Genomic DNA, 10,579 nt, shown 5'->3' on the forward strand with positions numbered 1-10,579 from the left:
ATCAAGTGCTCTGAGTTTTTGACTCTCTTGGTGGAGGAGAGCCTGTATTCCCAAATCAGTAATATTAGGGTTAGTTTGCACCACTGAAACCATGACAAGTTTTGCCACTTATCTGTAGATTGGCAGGCTGAAGATTTTGCTTTTCTGGGCTTGTATTTTTTTTTTTTTTTTTTGACTAGATGAATTATTGCCATAAGAACATTGCTAAAATCATTGTCAACTGCAAATAGCTTTACAGAAAAATGCTCCATCTCCCTACCTTCTGCACCAACAAATGTGAGGTGACTCATCTGCTCTGCTCGTTGGTGGACATCATATTGGAGCTAGGAACGTGATTTTGCAGGCAGCAAGGTTAGAGAAGGTTAGAGAAGTCGCTGCATGGAGCCTTCCCCCCCCCACCCCCCCATTACAACATTGTGCCAGCAGAAGATTTCTAGGATGCACAAAAGTATGTAACACATTACTGATCCTGATTTTTAATGAATTTTTAATGAATTTGTGCTGCTACAATCAGTTCTGTTAACTGCTGAGCAACAGTGTCTGTGTTCACAATTAATCGTGGAAGTAAAATGACAGCCATGTAGATAGAAGCTGGATTTAAATCAGCAAGTTCCAATTAAATACATGACTGCAAACTACACATCTGCTGATCTATAACAATGTTATTGTCAGTAAAGATCAGAGAGGTATTTGAAGACAATTATGACATCAGCTTAAGGGTTGAAATTCTGTACTTTCTGATGTCTGTAAGGAGACCTGGATCTTTCACTTCAAAAACCTAAACTGTAGGGGTGAATGGGAAGCACAGAGAAAGGACATGACAGTGGTGTGTTGCAAGGACTCCAGATATGCCAGGACAGCAAGGTCGCATGGCCTCTGTTTTGTTAACTGGTCTAGAAAAAGAAGGTTTGTTCCTCCTGTGGACGACTGTGGAGACAGAGTGCCAGCCCCTGTGTACAATAATTGCAACTTTAAACTATCCTGTTTGGATAAGATTTCTTAGGAAGCAAGTTGTTAAGTGTATGGATTGTTCTGGCCAATAGTAGAGCACTGCATTTTAGGACATAAGGGAACAGAAAGGTGGCATCCGTTGCCTCACAGAACAACTCAGGATCACTGCTGCATTATTTGAATTGCCTTTATTTTTCAATTTTTATTTTCTTTTCCGATTTTGGGACATACAAGAATGAGGAATAGTTGCCTATGTTTAGACCGTTCAAAATTTCCTTGTTGTATAGCAATTTCTGAGAGAAAAAAACATGGAGTACAATTGTTCATTTGCCAGAACACTTTTGCTGATCTCTTTTTGTAGATTTTTTGGCAATGTGTGAGTAAGATGTGTGCCACACCTGCTGCAGTGTAGGCTAATGTGCAATTGTCCATCAGGAGACCCATCTCAGTGGTATTCTTTAGGACACTGCAGCAGCTTTGAATAACCTTCAGCTGTGCTATTGTTGTGTATTGGAAAAGAGTTTGTAAGCTTCCTCAATTTGCGGATGTGGGGGACAATCAAAGTGTCTTTATCCGTGAATTGTAGACACCCCACAGAGATGCTTCTTTCCTTAAAGTTCTTCATCACCAGCAGCTGTGTGTGTGTGTGGGGGGGGGGGGGGGGGGGGCCGGGCAGAAAAGAATGTCTCAGTCACTTCTCAAGTGATGTCCCGTATTTTTGCCATTGCAACATGGGGACTCAGAAACCTTCTGTGAGTCCCTGCTGTTGACAGCCAAACCTGGCTTCTGTGGGTCACTGGGTTTGAAGACCTTGAGGTAGAACAAAGGACATGTCCACGAGAATGGTCTTACTTCATAGCTAGCGAAGTAGAAAACGTTTTCTAAATTTATTGCAAATCTTGAGGAAAAAAGAGGGACATAGAGAAGCAGAGAGCCTATATTCATCCAGCCCCAGGCTCCTTTCATCCAGCATAAATGTCACATGACAGTGAGAGATACCAAAGACAGAAAACACTGGCCAGATTTTTTTCTTGTCTGCTTCTGTATTCATCTGCATGTAGCCAGCTGGAGATGCAGACTACAGCTAGTTTATTATTTTCTTGAAGAAGTGTCTATTTCTTGGCAGGCCAAATGCAGGCAGAGACACAGTAAGAGACACTCCACACGTTCCAGGAGCACCAAGGAGATGGGCTTGGAGCAACATCCAGGTCCAGCAGTGAACATCTGTCCTAGCCGCTGGTGCTGCAGGGACAGGAGGGTAAATGGAGGCTCGGCGCTGGGCAGGACATGTGCTGCCTGCAGGCTGGTGGCCCTGGCAGCCTGGTCCTGCTCCAGGGGTGCACAGACCTCTGTGCACTGGGAGAAGAGACAGTGATGGGTCTTGTCCTGTATTATCCTTTGAAATAGGGATTATCAGAGCTAGTGATGCTCAGCTATTCTTCTGGGCACATTTGTTATCCCTCTCTATGCCAAGCTCTGATACAGTTGCAGGCCCAGCTGCAGTTGTCTGGCTTGTTCACTTTGCCAAGGGCTAAAGGGAGATTGATCAGAAAGAGTTAAGTCACTGGGATGAAAATACAGGGTGGATGGCATGTAGATGGCATGCCATGACATAGAATAGAACAGAACAGAGCAGAATATATTTTTAAAGCTGATAGCTGCTTTGCCGTCCTTTTCCCTGGCCTCCTGATCTTCAGGTCTATTTCTCTGCTGTGACAGAAAGAGCAAGAGAGGTTAACTGGGGAATTAGCCACTCTGTATAAAACAGGCACATTTTCTGCACTGGAGAAACATAATCAGCAAAATGAGTGATCTTAAAGGAAAAGTGGAAGAGTGGATTCTTGGCAGGATGGAGGAAATAAAGTGATTTTAGTCCTTTGGACTATAGTTAAGTGGCTTTGGGGCAGTTGGTCTATGCAAGAAAGACTAGTCACATAGAGGGGCAGCTCGAGAAGTATTACTTAAATATTAGGATCACATGACAGTAAATATTGGGATTACAGCATGACAGTTAAGCAGTTTGTTTGTTTGTTTGTTTGTTTTCAAAACTGATTTTAAGGGCATCCCCTGCCTCAGGTGGTCAGCCAAAGGGTCCTCTTGCAATGGCTGTGAAAGCATCACAGAGGCTTATTTGTCAGCACAACTGACAATGGTATCACAATAGCCAGACTTAGACTGTGCTTCAAGGTCCTCCTTGAAGAATCTGATACAGGGCAGAGGAGAAGTGACCAGGGTGACATAGCCTATTTTTGCCAAATTTTCTGTGATTTTAAAATTTTGCTGCTGAAGAAAATTGGACCAAGAAAAAAATAAATCTATTCTGTATGCATAAGGCAATAAAAATCAGTTTTGTACTTGTTTTGCATTGCCTGTCCTTCCCCCCACACCTCTTTGTCATTCAAAGTATGCTCATAGGAAACTTCAAGGGAAGCTGCCAACATTACCAACATCAAGAGAGACAGACACACCAATGACATAGGATGTAAGTGAAAGGATACCACTGAGAAAAGCTACACAGATGGTATTATAGATTAAAAAAACTGGCATTTCTAAAGCTCAGGATTGTTAAAAACAGAAACAGATAGAAGGTGAGAGGGTGAGAGAGAGGAGTAGCTTGCTTATTCAATCCTTCTGGTTTGATATTTCTAGAGGCCCCATCTGTACTTTGCAAGAATGGGTTTGTGCTTTTGGTTGTACTCCCAGCTTGTTCTTCTTGGTGTTTATAGACTATCCCACATGACAAGTTTTTCTTTGCCAAGCATGCTGATAGGTCCTTGCAGCAAGAATTGTTCTGTTCTGGGACTGTGCTGAGGCGTTTAACATTCCCAAAGTGAGGTACAATCCAGAGAAGTCCTGCGAGGAATGGCTTTGCTGTTCCTAGGACAGAGCAGTACTAGGTCTCTCTCATGGCCTGCCTTGCTTTTAACTAGAATGACAAATTCTGTTATAGCCATTGCTCATTCATTCTCTCTTTGCCTAAAACTAAATCACTTACTCTAATAGTTCCCAGATCATAGCCTCTTGCACCCTATTAAAATGTGTTTTCTAGGGTGCTCTGAAGTGGTGGTTTCAGGAAGAGAACATGTTCTGAGAAATTTTGGTATTGCTATATTTGAGCAAAAGTTTTCAAAAACCAGACTTGTCTCTTTCACAAGACCTCTGGTATAACTGGCACTGAAATTTCAGTAAGGAGATTGAAAAAGGCAAAAGGGGCTCTGTGAGCCTTCTGAAATATTTGCCCAAAGTTGCAAAATTTCAGGAATTCTGACTTCTGAACAAACTACTCCAAAAGAGCCATCTCCTTCCTAGTAAGTAATTTACGTCAAAAAATAAACCCCTGGTGTGCCAGCCTGCCCCTAGCTCACTGTTCTCCCTGCCTCTAGAAAGAACAAAGCTCTTCTCTCCCTGTGAGCACTGCAGCTTTGCAGTATAGCTGGTGCCACCTGCTACTGCTGGGCACCCCATCCACACCTCCTGGCACCTACTCTCCTGGCTCTCCTGCCAGGTGCTGCACCCAAACATCCACATGTACGGTGCACATCCAACATCTTGCCTATGGTCCCAGCCAACAAGAAGGCAATAAGGAGATCCAGAAATATTTTCTTATCTCCCAGTCCCCTTTGTGTTGAATTTTCACCATTCCTTCTATACATCTGCCAGGAATAGCACTTTTTTTTCAGGCAATATGCTTCAGGTGACCAGGGACAGTTTGTGCTTGCAGTTACTCTCTGAGACCTCTGCAGTCAGCACTTCATGGCACTCCATTTAATAAACCAAGCCCAAGTTTGCATCTTTGTCATTGTCTCTGTTTAAATGTTTGAGTTTATGACAAGTATTTGATGCAAAAAGCATTTCTATGTGAACAAATGTTATTTTCTTTCTGAGGACTAGATTCTACAGATATGAGTCTCTGAGAAATAAGCAGACAGACAGAAATGTATAGAAAGACAAATGGGCGATTGATAAAATTGGTCTTTGATCTGTTTCCAACATATTTCAAAATAGCAGCTTTGGAAGATGCCACTTCCTTTTACAGCCCTGTTCACAAACGGTAAGTATAGTTTGCTAGAATTTTGGTCTAACAATCTAATCACCAAATTACCTTTTAGCAAAGGTTTGCCTCCCATCATTAAGTGATTCACTCAAGGTAACAAGTGAAATAAAGCCTGAGGGATATAGTAGTCTCAGACGTAAGCCTTATTTTACAAGAAAGAACAGTGTATTTAGGCTTTCTTCTGAGTTATTTTTGTGTTTTTGTGCTTTATCACAGCTTGCAAAAGCAGGGATTACAATATGTAGCTGTTGATCAATATTAAACTAGTAGAGAAAAATGTCAAGGAGAAAAAAAAATGAAATCATACTACATTTCAACACCAACAGAGAAAATCCCAGCATTGTTAAATGGCAGCAATAAAACTAGCAATTGTTATTTAGTTTTAAGTAATGAACCAAATAAAAAATATGGAACTTGCTACATTGCCTCCCAAATGGAGCTTATTACACTGCTGCTTGAATGTTTGTACAATCTTTAATCTAAACATTTTCTCTTCAGGTCTTAATAATAGGCATGGGTAGTTGCAATTTGCTCCCTCTTCAAAGGCAAAAATGAAAGAGGAAAACAAAATGCTCTAACAAATCAGATGTGCACAGAAGTGGCTCTTGCAGCCAGAGGAGGTTGGTTGTTAGGGCTGAAAGTCAGAGAATTTCACCCCACAATTTATCTTTCAACCAGGTAAGGGCAGGATTAGCATGTGGGCTCTCCAAAGCTGCTCCCCCAGTGAGAAGGAAGAGCCATTTATCACTATTTACTGGGCTTTTGTTCTGCTGCAAGCCCTTGCAGAGAAGAAATAAAAAAGAGTAATTTGTGTTTCTCAAAAGGAGACCAACACACATTCTCATAGATGCTTCAAGGATTTTTTTATTATATTTTTAATATATAAGCAACTGAGGAAAACATTTAGAGGTGAATGTTAATATATTCCACTCCTCATGGCCCACAGTATTCTCAATTCTCAGTTCGTTTTTTTTTTTTTTTTTTTTTTTTTTTTTTTTTTTTCATTATGCATCCTTTGTTTCTAGAATTACTGTGATAGTTTACTGGTTTGAAGGATTTTAGAGTTGCAGTCATAAATAGAAGCAAATCTTAACCTTGAAACTTGAATGACAAAATAATCCTATTTGAAACAACTCCTGAGTGGCACATGGACGAGACAGAAAGAAAATAATTCACTTTTTTCTTGCACATGCCTACCTCAAGCTCAAGTTGCTGTTTAAAATTGATCATCTGATAAAATCCCAAATTTTAAAATGTTTGGCTCTGATTTTTTATGAGGGAAGGAGGCAGGCTGGAGCATTTATTCCTGGCCTTGGACCTGTGGTTGCATGACTCCTCATATTCCCCTTCCCTCTGGGACCCTGATGCTCACTGCTCCACATGCAGACAGAAATAATTATGAAATGCATGGATTCAGATGCTCACCTGCAAGGTAAATAAGTAAATCTCCCTGTTGGGCTGCAGTTGGTTTCTTTAGATATTTCTCTGGTGTCTGGCGTGCTTGTTGCATGGAAGAAACAATTCACCCAGCTGGGCCGGGGGCAGGACCTGCCTGCGGGGGCCTGGGCACACAGCCTCCATCCAGGTGCCTTCTCCTCTGGGTGGCTTCAGGAGCTAGGTCAAGGAGGTGATGGAGTATTTTTGGGGGGGCTGGAGGTGCAAGAGACCCACCTTTTGCAGCCTGGGACGTGGTGCAGATTCTGCTTGTATCTGAATCTATCCCTGCCCTTGTTGGGCATGTCAGACGCTTCCCTCTGTGACCAACAGCATGGCTTGCTATGGGACATATAAAACTACAGTCTATGAGCTTTTTGTGGAATACTGGAGTGACATTTAATAAGTTCATGACATTTAGTAGGTCAGATTAGAGAGCCTGGTGCAGCATTTGGTGTTAATTTCTATTGTACCTATAGCCTTTACCCTTCTTTATAGAAACTCTCCCTCAAGAGAGTCAAGTCCATATTAAAAATAGAAAATGTATGAATGTCCTTATCACCATAAAGTGGAACAGACAGTAAAGCACAATGCCATGGAAAAAGTTGTTCCAAATAACCAGGCCTTGACTTCATTAGTGTGCAGCACAACCAAGAGGGGGCTTGCCCTTCTGCTGGGCAGCCAAGGTTGCCCAGCTCAAACCTGATGCCACTTGGGCTGAGATCCCACTACAACTTCCCAAGTATTTACACCCACACTCAGAAGCCTCTGGAACACAATGGATCCTATGCTTCAAACTAGTCACACATACCTAACCTATAGGATCCTCTAGGATCTGTTTCAGATAGATTCATACAACCAATTTAAACATTACACTTTTTTTCCAGATTAGGGTCACAGTATGCATTTCTGGCTTCCACTTTCCTTGCAATGAGAATTTCTAGCACATTCAAACCATTGGTCAGCCACTAATCTGTAAACCACAAGAGACTTCCCACTAGGAACTGGGATAGCAATTTATTTTCCAAGTTGTGATAGAAACTATTTCCTCATTCAAAGTTAAGTTAAAGGAAAAAAGCAATTAGAAAAATATTACTTAAGCCTGACTATATACCAGGCAAAGAGACAGTTCTTGCTGCCAGCAGCAAGGCTCTTGGGATCTATCAAATACCATAAATTGAATATAGATCTTTAAAATCTAGGACCAATTAAATACCCAGAAGGACTACAATTTAAAAGAGACTGGAAATTTCAATTAAGTATAAAAATTTAACAAAGGTTACCTATAGTTAAAAGGACATAATTCATTGCTACTTATGCTGAGGGATGTTGAATGGCAGGTCTGTAGGGTGGGCGGAGAAACCTGAATCCTAAATCTGACTGGTTCAGTGAAATTCAGAGGTATTACGTCAGTGTAGATAGAAAAGAGTGTTACAATAAAACTAAATCTCAAGTGCTTACAGTTCTGAGAGAGAATCTGTCTTAGGGAAAAATACCCACACATGTACATGCACAAGACACTGGAAGCTTTAATGATTTTTACCCAGTTTTATTAAGTCCAACAGACATTATGTTCTTCCTGGGATCCTCCAGACATTAACGGGTAAGACATGCAGCCGTATCAAGTGACCAGGAGTGTGTGTGACACAGCTGGACCAGCTAAACCAAGCTGTGGTCTTCATAATTTTCCTGGTAATTCCTTGCTTCTTTTTTATCAAGATATATACCTACATAAACCTGGAGAAAATGCCTAGTGTTTCTACAGTCACCCAGGCCAGTGCTGGGTAAATACTGTAAGCCAGGGAATTTCAGGTGGTAGTTTCTATGTCTTAGGATGTTCCATGCTTGCCTGGAGCAGGGGATCTCCTTGGGATATCACTGAGCAGTCTTTAGGTGCGCAATGATCTCATGACAATTTCAGGAGATGTTAGCACCTTCCTCCTAAGATGGGCAAAGGTAATTTATCTTATCAGGTACTATATAAGAAAAAAAAAAAAAAGAAAAAAGAAAAAAGAAAAAAAGAAAAAAAAAGTGATGAGAATTTCCATCTGGCTGATAAAACTGAAGTCTTGCACCTCTTGGGAAATATTTTTGAGTCTGGCTCAGATTAACACTGATCAAAATACATTTTTGTCCTTGGAAGGCAAGAAAGTGCTTTTGTCTCAGGCCTTCACTTGCTGACAAAGGTTAGTTTTTTGCATCTACAGATCTGACCTGAGGCTGCCAAAGTGCTCAAACAGGAGAATGTGGAAAGCAAGGAGGAATTATGTGCAACTAAAAGACAAGCCTCCCAACACAGGTTAAAGCTGTTTTGCTTTCAGCTGCTGCCTCTCATCTCATGTTGTCTGATCTAGCATCTGGCTGACAGTCAGAGACACCCTGTAAAATGAGGCACAACAAAGGCAGGAGACAGAGGGGAACTGCTTCCCTCTACATCAGTGTCTTATGTTTAGTGCCAGGGAGGAGAGGAAAGCATGGGTGTGAGGTCTGAAGGCTTTGTCCCTGCTAGGTGAGAGAGGAAGAGACTGAAAGTGGGAGCCTTGTGAAAATTTCCAATGTTTATTGGGGCCACAGAATAACAAAGGAAATTATGTATTGTGAAGGAAGGTACAACTCTCTGAGACAGGAGAAAGGCAGAAACATAATCCTGAATGAAGAATTTCCTTGGAAGGAAACAGCCAAAAGAGATGGTATCCCTGCTTGGAAGACAAGACAAAAAGGAAAGACAAATCAGGAAAGAGTTGCTTAATTAGGGAGGAAAAAATGATAACAGTAGTAGAAATGATGTAGTTTGCACCATAATAGCAAGCACCAAATATAGATGGTGAATGAAACTCTTCAAGAGAGACAGTGGGACTTGGTGCTTGTTACGGCTAATGCCAAGCAATATTCATTTACCCCCCCAGGTATTAGAGAATATTAATATTATGTCGTTAGCAAGCTTTCAGTACTACTGGCAATATGTTGTGCCTTTTCTGGAGTGGAATAAAAGAACTCAGTTTCTAGCCCTACTAATTTTATATCTTTTATGAGCAACACATTTACTTTTAAAAATAAAATACAGCATGTAAAAGTGGTAATTTACAGCTAAAGCAACTAATTTCTGGTGTTCTCATTAAGCCTATTTTATGCACCTGTCTTCTATTCACTCTTTTGAAATTGTAGACCACAAATAAGTGTACTGGGAATGAGTAATTAGCCATAATTATTGTTTCTTTGTAATATTTTGGGATGTTGAGAAGATTTCTTACATGAGGATGCCTTTTGTATGGAGGGAAATATTTGTAGTGATTCTGAAGCTTATGACTTGAGCCTGCACATTGATAGCAGCCTGCAGTGAGGAGAGCAAGAGTGAATTAAATCAGGGTGCTTGCGACTGCAGGTTTCACCAAGGACAAATCCCAACATAATTTAATCACTGCTAGCTTTTAAATAATCTTCACGAAATATTTGCATTTTTATGTCTGCTAAAGGCTTCGGTAGTTGCAAGCTCTTTGATTTCCCAAATTTGCCATAATGGCGTGTATGTTTAAATACACCTGTACATATAATGATCTTCAACATTGCTGATCCTCTGTGTAATGAATTAGACTTTTCACTGCTGTAAATAGACATGATGCAAGATTAATAAACTAAGCCAAAGAGTATTGATACATGGAATTGATGTAAAGAAGGTTAGAGGGAAGCTAATTAACATGCTTGAGTGATTTACAATCTAATCCTATACAAAACATTGGAAAACAAATTTGTGAACACTGAAACAATGAATCTCGGCTGAAGTATTAAAAACAATGGTTCAAATTATGCCATGGTTTGTCCCCTCAGCACTCCTTAATATTACAATAGGTATGATTTTGCAGACTAAATATAAGCATTGGTATTTATTTTAAAGTTGGATTTAAAGTGAAATCTCTTCTTCTCACAGGTTTTTTCAAGAAATGAGTGGATTTCTCCATCAATTTGCAAATCTAAACTATTCAATTCAGAAAGTAACCGCAACAGTGTGAAAAGCTATTTACAGATCTGCAGCCATCTCTGGTTTCATCAATTTGTTTTTCAGTCTTTGTTGTTATTTCTTGTTTCTTATGGATCTCGTGGGACAGCTATTTGCTTCAGGAGAGAATGTCAATAGCTCATTCG

The sequence above is a fragment of the Oxyura jamaicensis genome, chromosome 1, assembly GCF_011077185.1.
Source record: "Oxyura jamaicensis isolate SHBP4307 breed ruddy duck chromosome 1, BPBGC_Ojam_1.0, whole genome shotgun sequence".
Taxonomy (NCBI): domain Eukaryota; kingdom Metazoa; phylum Chordata; class Aves; order Anseriformes; family Anatidae; genus Oxyura; species Oxyura jamaicensis.